At 41.0% G+C, this 14,850-nt stretch overlaps 1 protein-coding gene across 1 annotated transcript in view; it reads right to left on the bottom strand.

Annotated features, from left to right (window-relative positions):
- Il1rl1 (interleukin 1 receptor like 1) overlaps positions 1–3,825 on the bottom strand; it is a 63,717-nt gene extending 59,892 nt beyond the window's left edge. Inside the window, exon 1 of the mRNA XM_047522594.1 lies at positions 3,723–3,825. The gene's annotated coding sequence lies outside the window, so the exon portion shown is untranslated. The remainder of the gene's footprint in view (positions 1–3,722) is intronic.
- Positions 3,826–14,850: the final 11,025 nt, after the last annotated feature.

Consider the following 14,850-nt stretch of genomic DNA (forward strand, 5'->3'; position numbering starts at 1 on the left):
ATTACACAAATGGTATGCCTTTACGCCATGTACAAATAGAGAAACAACATGTATCCCATTTGTTTACAATAAAAAGAAAAAAAAAAACAAAAAAAAAAGCAATATAAAAAAAAAAAAAATAATAATGTTTTCATTCCAGTGATTTGAACCAAAGTGTTTGGTTCAACTCCTACCCGAGTCATGTACTAGCCATGTAGCTTTGGACGAGTGTTCTCATCAGCTTTTTTGCTGCTGTGACTCAGAGACCTGACCAGAACAATGGTAGAGAAGGAAAAGTGTATTTGGGAGTTCATGGTTTCAGAGGTCTCAGTCCATAGACGGCCTGATCCATTCGTCGAGCTCGAAGTGAAGCAGAACATCATGGTGGAAGAGTGTGGTGGAGGGAAGCAGATCACATGATGATCAGAAAGCAAAGAGAGGCTAAGCTTAGCTCACCAAATGTATACCCCAAAGGCATACCCGCCATGGCCCACCTCTTCCAGCCACCCCCTACCCGCCTTCAGTTCTCCTTCAGTTCATCCCTATCAAGGAATTAATTCACTGATTGAGTTAAGGCTCTCAAAACCCCCAATCATTCCACTTCTAAACCTTCTTGCACTGTCTCACACATGAACTTCGGGGGGACACCTCACACCCAAACCATGACAGTTATTTAATCTCTCTAAGATTTTGTTCTCTAATCTGTAAAATAAAAATTATAACAACACCTATCTCATAGAAGTTAGGAAGAATAAATAAAATGCTTGAAGTACCCAGGACAGTGTCTTTCTTACAAGAGAAGCTTAACCACCAGAGGTGATTATGTACCTATCCCAGTTTCCCAACCAGACAGCAATTTCCTCAAGAACAGACTTACAAGAGTTTCAACTTCCTCCAAGATACTAAAGAGAATGCAATGTTTAAAAATGTTGTCCTTGCAAGTGGACCACCAAGGTTTGTTTATGCATCCTACAGTGTATACACTAAGATTGTATAATGTGTGTAGCTCCATGCAATGCACTAGAAATGTTACTGTAAACAAAAACAGGCAGGATCTCTGGCCTTGTAGTACTTAACAGTCTAAAAACAGTCATGAATCAAATATTTACAATATCAGATGACAACACAAGGTCTGTTATGATGTGGATTAGTGTCCCCCGAAGGTCCATGTGTTTAAGTCTCGGTTGCCAGTCTGTGGTGTTCTTGGGAGGTGGTGGGACCTTTAAGAGGTGGGATCTAGTTGGAGGGCGTTAGGGCCTTAGAGACACACCCTCAAGAAGGATTGTGGAGTTATGGTCTCCTCCTCTTTTTCTGGCCACCATGAGTTGAGCGGCTCCTTCCACCATGTGCTCCTACCGTGATGTTCTGCCTTACCACAGGCCCAAAAGAAAGGAGTCAAGCAACCATGGACTGAAGTCTCTGAAATCATGAGCCAAAATAAGTCTTTCCTCCTTATAAGTCGATCATCGTGGATATTTGTTACAATAGCAGAAAACTGACTAACGAAAATCTTTAACTTGTCAAGTCTATGTATGATTGTTACTTCAATCCATTTTATACCTTGTTGCCAGATGAATAGTGCAGTTACTCTGCTCAGAAGCACTTTGTGCTTCCAATGCCTTCGGAATGGAGTCCAAAATTCCCTCAGCAGTGATAAATGCCATGTAAGAGAGAGATACAGGAGAGATGTCACAGCAGTAAAACCTGACCCTGAAAGAGTGGCCAAAGTCGATGTGTGATCTGCAGGATAAATTGCCACCAGTGGTGCATAGAGAGGAAAGAATGGCTTACGATGGAAGACGTGCAAACAGGAGGACAGGAAGGAGGACTGCAAATTCAGAGAACTGAAAGAGGGCCAGTTTGACGTGAGGACAGAGAAAGGGAGGGCATGTGCTGCAAGATGAGGGTGGAAACGCCTGTGGAATCCAGAGTCAAGGTAAGAATTTTGATCTTTATCCTAAGAGCACGGGACATAATTTAACAGCTATAAGTAGGGAGGCTACTTTGTCAGACTGAACTGTGTGCAGATAGATGGGATATGTCACTGTTTCTGTTAATATTGCTGCATAACATCATCCCCAAACTTCTCAGATTAGAGCAACCTTTTTCTTATGCCAACTAATCTTTTCTTTCTGGAATTTGTACAGCTCATGAGGGTAAAAGGTCAGCATGAGGGAAGAATGTGGATGACTTAGGATTGTTCTGTGATGTCTGGGGCTCTAGCTGGGAAGGATGAGTCATGGGGTGACTTGATGGTCAGGGGAAGGAATCATCCAAAGCTTGCTCACTTGTCTGGGTCCTGGCTGAGATGACACCAAGACTAGACCCGCAAGCTAGAAGGCCTCCTTGTGGCTTGACTTCCTAAGATCATGGAGATATCAGCACCTCTGGGCTCCCAACTAAGCATCTGAGCAGCAAGGTAAGGAAACAGCCTAAGACGGGGGTGTGGCTTAGTGGTCCAGGGTCTGGATTCCACTCCCAGAATTGCAAAAAAGGAAAGGAAAGGAAAGACTGCCTTAATGATCTTGTGCCAAAGTCAAATGGCATGACTTTAATGGTACTTCTTTGGCCAGTGAAGTACCACGTGCACCCAGATTCAGGGAAATGGGACATGGGTCTCACTACTCAATGAGAAATATCAGAGAACTTGAGCTCAGTGTTTGAAATAACAAAATCAGTAACAAACTTGTTGCCATATGGATGGAGATAAATGAGGGTAACTTGAACGAAGGTGGTGGTAGCAGAAGTGGAGAAAATGCATAAGAAAAAAAATAGCAGGACTTTCTGATAAAATTCATATGACAGAAAAGGAGGCAAAGCAAGGTTCTCAGTTAATGCAACAAAATGGGTAGTGGAGTTGCTTATCAAGCAATGGAAGAGAGGAGGACGAGGGCTTGCTTGCTGTGTTTCGCGGGAAAGAGAACTTGAATTTGGTTTTGGAAATGTTGAATTGGTTGGGGGACTTTAAGATATCAGAATAAAGAGCAGCTGGATATATGAACTCAACAATTAGAACTGAGAGTTGTTAATGCTTAAGTGGTAACTCCCACCCCAGGTGTAGATGGGAGTCAGAGAAGAAAAGAGGATGAACATGAAGCTTTGTCCAGTATTAACAGTCATGGAGAGGACCAGGAGGTTAGAGGTTCCTGGAAGGACAATTGAGAAACTAATAGAAAACCAAGGTTGGCTTTCTCCTCAACAGCCAAGGAAGAAGAAGAGTTGAAGAAGGGAGAGCATTGAGCAGTTAGATGAAGAGAGATCAGAGGATCTAGCACAGGGAGGTGACAGCTGTCAATCATGAGGTGGTTTCTATGGAGTTAATGGGTAGATATGGAAAATGAGAATGTGAGGAACTTGTCTGAAGGATAAGTAGAAAGAGATTCAATTATCACCAATGACCCCAGCGCTACCAAATCCAGTGAAAAATTGGTTCTTGGTTCTCTCTCTCCTCTCTCCTCTCTCTCTCTCTCTCTCTCTCTCTCTCTCTCTCTCTCTCTCTCTCTTTTGCTCTCTCTCTCCCTTTCACTCTCTTCTATTGATATTGCTGATTGGGTACTTTTACTCTCTCTGCTTTTACTAAAGGGTATAGCTGTTTTCACAACTTGTCAGGGAATTTTCCTGCTTTATTTTGCTGACCACCTTTCTCCACCTGCCATCAACCTGCAAGTATCCCTCATGACTGTCAGAGCATGGCATCTACCCGCTCCAGCCCCATTCTGCCCTTCACAGGCAAGTTTACTTACCTCGGGGCCCCACACCTGCTTGGCAGGCACACATCTCCATCCCAGGTGATCCTTCTTCTGTCCAAGACTTTGTATTTGACTGTGTTGATGACGGACTACAGATGGGTTTCTTCCTGACACCCGTCAGTGCACATAGTGAATGCTAAATAAAATCATTCCTATGCATTCTCCTGCCATTGTCCTTCTCTATTTCTAGTTCCCTATGGCTCGGATTCTGAGGTCATCTTCTATTTATTGGTACTCCCTGCTTCCTGCACTCCCCACCTCCCTGTGCGCTGATGCCAGCCTCCCACACTACCCTGTATTTCTGGTCTCCATCACAGGAGCAATAACCCACGTTCAGTGTCACACACATGAGGTGCTGAGTCTCATGCCAGGCTCCTTCATAGCAGCTTCTCTAAGCTTTCTTCTTAACATGTGTGGTAGGCTGATTTAAGTAGAAAGGGGAAGACAAAAGAAAATTAAAAATGACTAATGGATTCCAACTTTTCTCCAGCTGACTCCTTGGCAGTGGTTCCCTAGAGCGCTACGTGGAGAAGAATTCTGAAACCCCATCCAGACTTAGGGTTAGAGCTCCATGATTCGTTGGTGCTGTTTATTATAAGTTAGGGAGTAGAGCTGACAGCCCAGAAAACAGCTTAAATGCAGTCGTTGGGAAGAGCATTGGATTGTTTATCAGTAGGTCTGCCATTGAATCCCCAAAACAGAGACTGGAATGGAATGGTCCATGCAAATTCCAAAATTTCTATGAAATATGATTGCTAATGCATTTTAGGAAGTGGTATGATTCAACCTTCCCTCTTGTGCTCCTTTTATGTTGTTAGTCTGTGTCCTTTACATAGCTATAGTTGGTTTTTGGAGCTATTTTGGATACAAAGAGCTCAGAAAGAAATGCCTGACCCCGACGTTTAAAACTAAGATCAGTAGTTATCCACCATTACCTCCTCCTCAGGTGGTGACATTTCTCCATTTTTGTGGCCTCTGTATTCAGTGGCACAGAGAGCATCAGCCCAGAGAAGAGCCACCTTGAGGGCCAGGTGGAGTACTCAGTGGAAGAGTGTATGCCTACATTCCATCCCCACCCCCACTTAAAAAAGAAAAGGGAAGAGAAGAAGTGGGGAGAGGGAAGAGGAGCAGCCACCTTGGGAAAATACCCCTTTGAAATCCAGAAACTCTCTTAGCAGCCCCAGGATTTGAGAATCAGGGTCAGTTAATTCTGAGATAAATGCTTCCAAGAATTGTAATTTTGCAATATCACTGTGAGTGTTCACAAGGATGCTCACTCCTAGTTATATATATCATGGACCCAAATTTGATCATAAAAACATCCCACAATGGTTTTTGAAATATATGTTCAGAGTCAACAATACTCATGTACAAATTTTAATTGTATAGGGATTAATGCAATTGTTTTGCAGAACAATAACTACCTCTGAAAAGCATATGGTGACCTCTTGGTTGACCTCTTAGTATTATTGGAATAGTTCACCTATGAAAACTCTTTAACAGACTTCCCAAAGTGTTCTTTGAAGACTATATGGGATACAAATTGTCCAGCACATACAAGGTACCCAAAGGAGATATACAGAACACTAAATACGCTTTTTTCAAAAGTAGTTTTGCCATTTACTAAAGATGGAGACATTCATCTATTATTTTTCTTTAAAGAGAAGACTTATAGAAGAGATTTTTATCCTACTTAACATGGTAATAAGAGCCCAAACTTAGGGATACCTGCTGTAGGGCAGACACTAGGCATGGCCTGTTTCCTTTGAATCAGCTCTGTGAGATAGGTATTGCAGACACTTATGGATTGAGGACATTCAAAAATAGAAAAGTCAAACAATTTGCCTAATGTCACAAGTCTAGGAAAGAAGGGAGCTAAGGCGTGAAAACCAACAGCCCAGCTCCAGAGCCTCATTGTAACCACTTTACTACACGGTGTGAAAATAGTAACACCTGTGCAGCAGATTGCACAGATTGTCCAAGTACTGAAAGTACATGGGGCTAGGCAGAAAAAAGGTTAGTGGTGAAAGAACAGAAGCAAATGTACAGGTAAGAAAGTAAGGAGGGGGTCTTAAAAATTATACCCTCTATTGGAAGAAGGTTGAGGTATGCATAAAAAAGTAACCAAGGCCAGAATGTGAACAGGAATAAAGGGATAGCTTATGGGTATGACTGAACCAGAAGGTTCTGGAATGTTCTAGAAGGTTCCGTTGTGTTCCAGTGTCATCTGAATTGAAGTTGTTGTGGAACCATATTATATGTAAAGGAAGTGTTTGTTGCAAGCACATTACATACAAAGGAGTGGCTTAAAAAAAGTTACTCAGGAGTAAAATTGCTCTGTAATTCCATCTTGGTGAAATTGGCAGGTAATCAATTTGCTTAACAACTTCAGGGACAAAACTACTGACTTGGAGAAGCTAAGGTCAACCTAAAGTCAAATGACAGCTTTTCCATATGAAAACAAGAAGTGACACCCACACTTGAGAATTTCAGTTTGTCTGCTTCTAATCTAATCTTAGTGGATTCAAGCATTCATCCTTCTCTGAAAATGTGTCCATTAATTTTACATTTCTTTTGCCCATGAAATGTTTCAGAACTTCATAGAAAGGCAAGTTCCCAGATATTGTACTCTACTTTTAAGTTAACTGTATTCTGTCTGAATATGAATTGGCACACACAAAACATAAAAAAATTAAAATGAACACAAACTATGTCATAATATAGAACCTAAAGGATACAAAATAGCACATACGTTATAACATACACTATAAACTATATCATAATGTGTAATATAAAACATACACTATAACATACGACACATGTTGTAATATGTAATATCCATAAACTCTAATCTGTCATATTCATATAAATGGAAAATGCAAAGAAGAAATAAAAGCGCCCATCATCCTGCCACCATGTTGAATGATTTAAGAAATTCTGATTATAAAATCGGCCATTCCGTACCAGCACAGCCTCTGCTGCAGAGTCAGGTCTGACACCTCGTGGAATCAACCATGAAAAGGAAATGCAGTGGTGAGATTCTTGCCTGTGAAAAGCCCCTCTTTCCTAACAGGGAAGAGCCGGAAGTGCCCTCTGCACCATGCTCAGTGGGCTGGCAATGGAAGCAGCCCTTGACTATGCATGTGGGCATCAGGCTGAAGTTCCTACCAGACCACTTCCTTCACCTCTGCCTGGGGAGCTTGCCCTGCCCAGGCCCTTCCTTCAGAGGAAGCCCCACCCTTAACCCACTTAGCAGGCCATGAGGTCTGAGCCACACTTCACACTTGCTTCCCCCTTTTCCAGCTGTGGGTCCTGCTCTCAGCTATCCCTGAGGTACCAAACCAGATGCCCTCTTGGAGAAGTGAAAGCAGAAACTCAGAAGTTTCGAAGCTTCCGCATCTCCTCTGCAGTTCAGATTTCGTTGTGAATTAGATGCTGTGTGATTTGAATTTGAGCTGGCCCTCCACTGTTTGGCCTCCCCAGACCAGCTTCATGGGCTTTCCCCAGCTTCGCTGTTCCTGCCCAGCCCTGTGCTCCATCTTGGTGGGTTCAAGGTACCATCCTCTCTGGTTCTTGCTACTGAATAAATACTAGGCATCTGCTGTCAGTCAAAATACTCACTCAATTTTAACAGTGAAACTAGGTGGAAGGAAAAAGAGAATCTCCTATCTTCCTTCTTAAACTCCAGCCTTGGAACCACAAACTCCAAAATACTTTTCTAATTATATGCACCAGGAAGACTGAGTTTACTGTGTAAAATGGGGAGGAGAGTTAGGGGAACATGGAATAGAAGGGGTCAGAATGTCCAGGTAACAGCCCCACCCCTTTAATAAGGTGCTACTTTTTACATTAGACCCCACCAAGTCTCATAATAACAGAAGCCCCTCCCCACCTCTCAGATACAAGAGGAATAGAGGGTAAGGTGCCTTCTAACAGTTCCCAGTTGTTAGTTCTTTTACTCGGGTTTATTTGTCAAGCCTGCCGCGTACTTGGCTATGCCTATCTCCCTTGGGACAAGAGATCAATAGTTAATTGGGGAAGACCGTTCCAAGCTCTGAGAATAGTATTCACCAGTGCTCTGCTCCAAGGGAGACAGACGCAGCTTTGGTCCTCAAGTGCATCTGCAGAGGGTCCACATAGGACATCAGATATATTTCTGCAACTGAGGCCAAAAATTCATAGCTTAGTCACCTTCTCATCTTAAGTTTGCCCTGTTACAATAGCCTAATAGACCAACAGAAATTGAACAACAAACCTAAATGACAATACAGTAATACCTCAATTTCAGCAAAAAATCATGCCTAAATTAAATTGCTCTCTATTTATTAAAATCTCAAAGAGAAAGTAAAGTTGCCAGTCAATTCACTTTGGATTAAATACTGAAGATCCAAAATATTTTTTCTCCACTCTTTTATTCTTATCCTCAACTGGAGAAGCCCTGGATCCCTGTAACCTTGGTGTTGCCCATTTCTACAAGAAACCCTACAAAGTTGATTTCATTTGTGCCTCCTAGTTTCTCCAAATGCCTGAGTTCAGAGCATTATCAGCTCAGGAAACTTATTGGTACCCATAAAAGTTAGAAAATAGATGTAGAAAACTCTTCTCCCTATTAAACACAGTTGATTTTCAGATCTTGTTATGCATAACTGTTATGTTCTATAAATTTGTCATGAGCACTGAATTAGTGAACACTGAGCCATTACTCCTAGGGGCTACACAGGATTAGGTTTCTGTAAGTCTCTGGTCCCAAGTTAATCAAATAAATATGACCTTGCTTTATGCATGTATCTGTTTAAAAACCCCTGATATAATACAAATGTAAATAAATTATATATATATAGTTAATAATTATATATAGTTAATTTAATAATATAAAACAATATATATAGTATATATAGTTATTATATATATAGTTTATATAGTTAATATATAAGTTAATATATATGTAGTTAATAATGTATATAGTGTTATATATATATATATATATATATATATATACATACATATATACAGTTAAGGTTAACATTGAACTCATGACCAATAACCAACAGCACTGACATGCTGGAATTAAGCATATCTAATATGGATATTTTCTCTAACACAGCACATGACAGCATCCTGTGCTGAAGGACAGGAGATAGCACTTTAGCACTACATCCTGGGCTGTTTTAAACAGTAAAACCACCAACAGAAAAGCACAAAAATGAAAAAAAAAAAAAGTCAATTAAATGGACCACAAAAAGGATCCTTGCTGTCTGTACGAGATCTGAAGCAACAAGGCAGAGTACCTTGTTGGACCTGAGCTAATGACCTCCAACATGATAGACTCAAATCTTTTGTCACATTGTGCATATCCTCAAATGACCACGAAAGCTCCCCTCTACTGATTTTGGTGTTATAAATAAATTTTGCTAGTTTGCAAATATGGAATCCACATATAAAGAGGGTTGACTCTAAGTTCTCAGAGCTCAATACATTCCAGAGACAGATTGCGTTGCCTTCCAAAGGCCATGGAAAATGTCGGACCTGTCTAGAGGTAGGAGTACAGACAGAGAAAATGCAAAGAATGGGAGAACGTCTGTTGTTAGTCCTTTCAAGACACCAACTAGTCTGTGACCCTTGCTCTGTCATGGGCCTCTGATCTTCACCACACTTGGGTGAAATCTTTCAAGGTAATTGTGGCACAACTTATCATACCCTGGAAGGCAAACAGCCTAAAACAAAACAAACCCTCTGTACTTTTACCTCTGTGCTCAGGGAACTGTTTTTGAAGTCTTATCAGTCATGTAAAATATATAACATGCAAGCCAGGAAACTGCCAGTCAAGTGACAACAGTGACATCTGAGAGACAAAGTCCCACGTGGAAACATCAAACCCTGTAGCTCAGGTGGGCAGCAGCAGCCAGGCTCCTGAGTTCTGGGAAAGTAGATCCCTAGGAATCCTTCCCACAGAGGTCTCACCTCTAAACTTCAGTATGTGAGTCCACATGCTTCCAAAACCACAGGATGAGTGGGCAGTGAAGACCCTTCAGTGCCATACCTGCTCCTTCCCCCAGTCTGCAAAACCAAGGCTGGAAGTCATCAGCGTGTGAGGTTTAGGCAGAAACCCATCATTTTTCTCTCCTTCATTCTGTTCCTCATCTAGAAATAACTACAAGAACTCCAGGGCAGGAGGTGGGGTTGGCATCACTAGGTCATAGCTGCCCATATTTCATTGTTCTTCATAATAGAAGAAAGCACCTTCTCGTTGGGACCATCTCTTGGGTTCAGGTGGCTGCACACAAGCAGAGAGGAGCCTTCTCTGCTTGGTAGCTTAATGTTACATTTGCATCACTGATTGCATAATTTCTGATAAAGAATCATTTCAAGAACCCAACCTGTGGATTCAACCGCTTGGAGGTGGTTCATTTTTTTTTATCACAGAACAGTTAAAGATCACAGATGACCTGATCACATAGGAAGTCAGCTATCTTTTGGGGTTAAGATTTAAAAAATAAAATAAAATCTGAACAAGAAACCTAAAGGAAATTGGCACTGTTTCAAAGAACCCTGTTAGCTTAGACACTAAAGAAGAAGTGGTGTTCATTAAATAAAATAAAACAAAAAGCAGGTGTTGGTCCTGTGGTCACCATTGGTGTGTTTTAGAATTTCTATACTTTTTTAAATGAAGGAGGACATGTGGACACTGAGTTGTAAAAGAAATATTTTGTTCAGAGAAAAGTGATGATTTCTGAGGACAGTTTAGATTATTTTTTTAAGCATTTTGGAGGAGAGAGTGAAATCTTTATTTTTTATTTATTTATTTTGATGTGGTGCTTATTTCACTTAGCATGGTGTTCTCCAGTCCTATCTATTTACCAGCAAGTGATACCATTTCATTCTTTTTTATGCGAGGCAATTACCTTACAACTAAGCTACAGCCCCAGCACCAGGTTAGATTCTTATAAAAGGGAATGGAAGATGTACCAGACCGAAGTGTTCCTAAAGATCAGAAAGGACTGTTGACTCCTAAGACAATGAAAGACCCAAGAGTAGCGTGAAATTCCAGAGTCAGGATGCTCTCCTGAATTCAAGAGGGGTTCAAATAGTGAATGTGCTTGGGAAATTTCTACTTAAACCCGTAACAGATCTAGAGGGATAGGGGTGAGCATGGTGGTATCTTTTTAATGCTCTCAGATGGGTTTCATGGTCACAAAGATAGGAAAAAAAGCTATCTTAGCATGTTCTCTGAGGGAACAGGCCCAGACCTTTGTAGGTCAAGTTCTTCAGGGGAAATTCCCAGGATGTAGCAATGCATTCCCAAGGGTCAAGCATGGCACCCAGCCCCAGCTCCAGCCCCAGCCCCAGCATAATACACAGATGGCCCCACTCCTTCTGAAAGTGTGGACCTACAAAGACTCAGGAAGATTGATGTATTTGACAAAAAAAAAAAGTATAATTAGAAATTCCATAGGCAACACTGTAGGTTCCTTTAAGTAGAGGAATTCTATAATGCATGCACTCCAAAAATAAAACAAGAACTTCACATCCCACTGGGGCTATGTGATTTGAGATAGATACAGATATGTAGTTTGTGTTAATAAATGGAAGCTCTTCCATTGCTAGTGGGGAAAGACACTTTGAGGGGTTGATCTCATCTAATGATGACTTTAACTATCACCAAATGTAAGAATGGACATAAAGTCCTCTGGGCACTGAAATGTACTCTTGGAGGATATGTTTAACATCCAAGTGCTTAGTGGCACTGAGACACTAGATAAGGCATTAGATGCAGCTCCAGCTAGGTGGGCCCACAGCAGTATCTACCAGATTATTTTAGGGACCCCAAGATAACCATTTCATAAATGTAAATCAAAGGTTTTTCCTTTTTCTTCTTTTGTTTTTTTGAGGTCTGTTTTTTTCTCTTTCTTTGCCTTTCCAGGTTTTGTTTTGCTTTTCTTTAATCTACCCATAAGCTATGCAAATACTATTACATCACATTCAGTTCTTTGACCTATACCTGAGTCACCTCCAAAGATAGAATCTCCTACAGAACCTAACAGGAAATGTCTTTTTTTTCCTTTTTATTGGTGCATTAGAATCATGCAGAACAGTGTGTTCATTGTTAGATATTTGTACAAGCACACAATAGCAATATAACAATATGCTTTGGTCGACTTTATTTCTAAGCACCTCCCTTTCCCTTCCCCTGGTCCCTTTCCTCTATTTTGCTGGTCTCCCTTCTATTTTCATAATATTCCTCCCAACACCCTTTCCCCCCTTTGTTTCTCATCAACTTCCACATCTGAGAGAAAACACATGACCCCTAGTTTTCTGAGTCTGGCTTATTTCACTTAGCATGATGTTCTCCAGTCCTATCTTTTTGCCAGCAAACGATATCATTTCATTCTTTTTTATGGCTGAGTAAAACTCCATGGTATATATTTACATTGTCTTTTCTCATTCACTCACTGATGTACACCTCGACTAATAAGAAATGCTTAAGGAACTTGGCTTGGCCAGCCCCAGCAAGAGCTAGAATGCAGATGAGCACAATGGTTACAAGGTCACACAACCTCTGTGAGAACGTCTTCATTGCTTACCAGCAGTGTAATCTTGGGCAAGTTACTTAAATTTATCTAAACCTCAGTTTCCTTACCTATAAAGTGGAAATAATAATCTTTCACAAGATTATTGTAGTGATATATGAGGAAATTATGTGAAGTGCTTGGCTCCTAATAAAAGCCATAAATAGTAACTATTAATTCTCATGTAGAAGTATTTTTTTTTTAATCTGTAGGTGTTTTCAGTCTATCTCCATCCATTTTGTACTGCTACAACAAAATACCTGAGGCTGGGTAATTTATAAAAAAAAGAGGTTTATTCAATTCACTGTTTGGGAGGTCTAAGAATATATACTGGATGCATGTTTGCAAAAGAGGGACTTAAGGGAGATGCCAAGTTCATTTATAAAAACCTGAATTAGGCAGAGGGATGTGAAGGAAGGGGAGGGGATATAGGAGTAGGAAGGAGTGTAGAATGAATTGGACATTATTACCCTATGTACATATATGACTACACGACCCGTGTGATTCTACATCATGTACAACCAGGAGGCGGTGCTATCGTTTGAATGTGATTGGTCCCCACCAAAACTCATGTCAAGGTTTTATTTCCCAAAGCAACAGTACTGAGATGGTACTGAGAAATATGGTTAGACCTTAAGATGGATTAATACTACCTTATGGTACTTTAACTTTCATGGGACTACTCTTACTGAGACAGTATTTTTGTGTGTGTTTTTTGTTTTGTTTTGTTTTAGAATTTATACTACTTTATTTGATAAAAAAAAAAAACAGGATATGGAGCATATTAGATAACAGACGTACAATCAGCTTATCTGTCAAATAATCTTGTTTCCCAGAACAGATGATTTATACTTCTCTGCTGAACGTTAAGTTCATCCTGTTCACTTCCTCCTTCCCTCCCTTTCTTTTTCCTTTTTAAATTTGTTCAAATTAGTTATACATGAGAGGGGAATGCATTTTGACACATCATACATAGATGGAGTATAACTTCTCATCCTTCTGGTTGTACATGATGTAGAGTTACACCAGCCATGTGATCATATACGCACTTAGGGTAACAATGCCTGATTCATTCTACCACCCTTCCTGCCCTCATACCCCTCCCCTCCCTTCACTCCCCTCTGTCTAATCCAAAGTACTTCTATGCTTCCCTAGCCCACTCCCCATTGTGAATTAGCATCTGCGTATGAGAGAAAACGTTCAGCCTTTGGTTCTTTGGCATTGGCTTACTTCACTTAGCTCCATCCATTTACTGGCAAATGCCATAATTTCTTTCTTCTTTAAAGTCGAGTAATATTACATTGTGTATATGCACCACATTTTCTTTATCCATTCATCTGTTGAAGAACATTTAGGTTGGTTCCATAGTTTAGCTATTGTGAATTGAGCTGCTATAAACACTGATGTGGCTGCAGCACTGTAGGATGCTGATTTTAAACCCTTTGGGTATAAACTGAGGAGTGGGATGAGTGAGTCAAATGGTGGGTCCATTCCGAGTTTCCTGAGGAATCTCCACACTGCTTTCCAGAGTGGTTGCACTAATTCGCAGTCCCACCAGCAACGTATGAGTGTACCTTTTCCTCCACATTCTCACCAACATTTATTCTTGATAACTGCCCTTCTGAGCTGGGAGACTGGAGTGAGGTGGAATCTCAGTGTAGTTCTGATTTGCATTTCTCTACTTGCCATCAACACTTTTTAATGGGAAAACATACTATTATCTAAGTACATAATTTTGCACTAAAAGCAAAAATCCATGATTTATTTAGCAAGGCCATTGTGTGGGAAGCATCTTGAGAGAATTCCCTCTCTGGGAGCTCGCTGGAGTCCCAGGCCCATGTCAAGTCCTCAAAGCAACAGTCAGACTCTTGCACCGTGGTCAGGTGCCTGGACCAGTCATCCTTGGCAGTGGCCTCTCGTCCATACCCAGCAGCAGGCCAGGCCTCTAATCCTCAGCATCCTGAGAGAGGCCAGCCAGGCAGAGCATCAGGAAAAACGCAGAATCCTGTTTCCTGAGCACAAAGCTATGAGGGAATGGACAGCAAGACTGTCCCCATTTCTTGTTTTCTTCTGTTACCTCATGTTCGACAAGAGAGGGGGTTGGTTCCAGAGATTTATTAATGGGTTAATAGTTAAAAAATTGATTTAAACTCATCTGAGAATTAACAAAAGTGAGAGGTAAGGCTGTCGATTTTTTGTGCCTAGTTAGAAATTATATACATGAGGAAGTAGCCTTTCTGGGAACTAGAAAATTGAACAGCTTTCTGCCACCTTCTCAAGGGTCAGAAAGTCTGTTACAGGAGGACAGGTGGACCACTAGAGGAGCTCAGAGCACAGTACTGCAAAGCAGACCTTTTGAAACTCTTGAGGTGAAAGGAAACTGGAAGGATTTAGAAGCTGCCTTAGAATCAAGGTCTATAACTTCCTTTGTTTCTCCCCCAACCTACTTCCTAAGCATAGAGAGGGGTTCTCCCTGAAGTTCCTTGATCTGACTGAAGGAAATTCTTCTGAGAAAGAAGGAAGGGAGGAAGGAAGAAGAGAAACAGAGGGGAAGA

Source organism: Sciurus carolinensis, chromosome 13 (assembly GCF_902686445.1).
Source record: "Sciurus carolinensis chromosome 13, mSciCar1.2, whole genome shotgun sequence".
NCBI classification, from domain to species: domain Eukaryota; kingdom Metazoa; phylum Chordata; class Mammalia; order Rodentia; family Sciuridae; genus Sciurus; species Sciurus carolinensis.